The sequence below is a fragment of the Lissotriton helveticus genome, chromosome 1_2 (genome assembly GCF_964261635.1).
Source record: "Lissotriton helveticus chromosome 1_2, aLisHel1.1, whole genome shotgun sequence".
NCBI classification, from domain to species: domain Eukaryota; kingdom Metazoa; phylum Chordata; class Amphibia; order Caudata; family Salamandridae; genus Lissotriton; species Lissotriton helveticus.
Window position 1 is genome coordinate 325742864 of NC_136058.1, and position 2837 is coordinate 325745700.

Consider the following 2837-nt stretch of genomic DNA (forward strand, 5'->3'; position numbering starts at 1 on the left):
GGGGAGGCTCCCCGGGCACATCGGAACCCCTTTCCGGGCCCTTGGCAGTGCGGCAGGCTGGGAGACAGGGCCCAGGGCCGGAGCACCCGACCCGGGGCCCGCCCGGGCCCCTGGACCCAGCCGGGGCTCCCAAGCCCGGAGGCGCATGGGACGCCTCCCCGGTCCCTCTGGACCCCGTCCCAGGCACCCTGCCACGCAGCAGGACCAAGGACAGAGCCCGGGGTGGGGAGGCCGCCCTCCCCGGGCCATCAGGGGCCCTAGCCACTGCTCCTGAACCCAGCCAAGCAAGGGGAGGCTCCCCGGGCACATCGGAACCCCTTCCCGGGCCCTTGGCAGTGCGGCAGGCTGGGAGACAGGGCCCAGGGCCGGAGCACCTGACCCGGGGCCCGCCCGGGCCCCTGGACCCAGCCGGGGCTCCCAAGCCCGGAGGCGCATGGGACGCCTCCCCGGTCCCTCCGTGCCCCGTCCCGGGCACCCTGCCACGCAGCAGGACCAAGGACAGAGCCCGGGGTGGGGAGGCCGCCCTCCCCGGGCCCTCAGGGGCCCTAGCCACTGCTCCTGAACCCAGCCAAGCAAGGGGAGGCTCCCCGGGCACATCGGAACCCCTTCCCGGGCCCTTGGCAGTGCGGCAGGCTGGGAGACCCGGGGCCCGGCCAGGCCCCTGGACCCAGCCGGGGCTCCCAAGCCCGGAGGCGCATGGGACGCCTCCCCGGACCCATGGAGCCCGTCCTGGGCATTGAGCCATGCCGTTGGCCTGGAGATGGGTGCTCCGGACGCCCGGGGGAGGTCTGTCCGGGACACATGGAGCCCGTCCTGGGCATTGAACCATGCCGTTGGCCTGGAGAAGGGAGCCCCCGGACGCCCGGGGGAGTACTGCCCGGTACCCGTGGAGCCTTTCCCGGGTACTTTGCAACGCCGTTGGCCTCCTGGAGATGGGTGCCCCGAACGCCCGGGGGGTGGGCTGCCCGGGACCCGTGGAGCCCGTCTTGGGCACTCTGACCTGCTGTTGGCCCGGGGAGGACTGCCCGGGACCCGTGGAGCCCGTCCTGGGCACTCTGACAAGCTGTTGGCCCGGGGAAGGGAGCCCCAGACGACCGGGAATTGTGGAGCCCGTCCTTGGCACTCTGACAAGCCGTTGGCCCGGGGAAGGGAGCCCCAGACAACCGGGACCTGTGGAGCCCGTCCTGGGCACTCCTGTATGCCATTGGCCCGGGGAAGGGAGCCCCGGACGTCCGGGACCCGTGGAGCCCGTCCTGGGCACTCTGAAATGCTTTGGCCCGGGGAAGGGAGCCCCGGACACCCGGGGGAGGACTGCCCGGGACCCGTGGAACTCGTCCTGGGCACTCTGACATGCCGCTGGCCCGGGGAAGGGTGCCCCGGACGCCCGGGGCCCGTGGAGCCCGTCCTGGGCACTCTGACAAGCCGTTGGCCCGGGGAAGGGAGACCTGGACGCCCGGAACCCGTGGAGCCCGTCCTGGGCACTCTGAAATGCTTTGGCCCGGGGAAGGGAGCCCCGGACGCCCGGGGGAGGACTGCCCGGGACCCGTGGAACTGGTCCTGGGCACTCTGACATGCCGCTGGCCCGGGGAAGGGTGCCCCGGATGACCGGGGCCCGTGGAACCCGTCCTGGGCACTCTGACATGCCGCTGGCCCGGGGAAGGGAGCCCCGGACGCCCGGGGCCCGTGGAGCCTGTCCTGGGCACTCTGACAAGCCGTTGGCCTGGGGAAGGGAGCCCTGGACGCCCGGGACCCGTGGAGCCCGTCCTGGGCACTCTGAAATGCTTTGGCCCAGGGAAGGGAGCCCCGGACGCCCGGGGGAGGACTGCCTGGGACCCGTGGAGCCCATCCTGGGCACTCTGACATGCCGTCAGCCTGGATGGAGCCCCGGACGCCCGGGGGGACGAAGGCCCAGGACGCATGGAGCCTGTCCCGGGCACTCTGCCATGCCGTCGGCCTGGATGGAGCACCGGACGCCCGGGGGACGAATGCCCGGGACGCATGGAGCCCGTCCCGGGCACTCTGCCATGCCGTCAGCCTGGATGGAGCCCCGGACGCCCGGGGGGACGAAGGCCCGGGACGCATGGAGCCTGTCCCGGGCACTCTGCCATGCCGTCGGCCTGGATGGAGCACCGGACGCCCGGGGGACGACTGCCCAAGAGCCATGGAGCCCGTCCTGGGCAATTTGACATGCAGTTGGCCTGGAGGAAGGAAGCTCCGGGTGGCCTAGGGAGGTGTTGCCCAGGCATATCCCATCTGGTCCCCATGGCAGAGAACCACCAACCCTGGAGGGGTGTCCGGGCATACCCTGCCCCATAGTAATCCGGAGGCAAATTACCCCCCTTTCTTGCAATCTGTGCACGCGAGGTGACAGAGGGGACCCAAGGCGTGAAAGAACCCGACCTCATGGAGCCCTCGCTGGGATCCGGGAGGGGAATGGCACCTCATTAAGACTTCCAGGGAAGTTAGGCCATCTGGTCCCCCCCCCATAGGAAAGCGTTGCGGGCGACCAGATGCCCGAGGGGATCCGGGCGACCAGATGGCTGAGGGAATCTGTGCGATCAGATGGCCGGGCATGGAGGTGAAGCCGCCTGGACTCTTCCCCACCCCGTCCCCGTCCCGGGACGAATGCCCGGGACGCATGGAGCCCGTCCTGGCCACTTGACGTCCCGTCCTGGGCATTGAACCATGCGGTCGGCCTGGAGAAGGGAGCCCCCGGACGCCCGGGGGAGGACTGCCCGGTACCCGTGGAGCCCTTCCCGGGTACTTTGCAACGCCGTTGGCCTCCTGGAGATGGGTGCCCCAGATGCCCGGGGGAGGCCTGCCCGGGACCCGTGGAG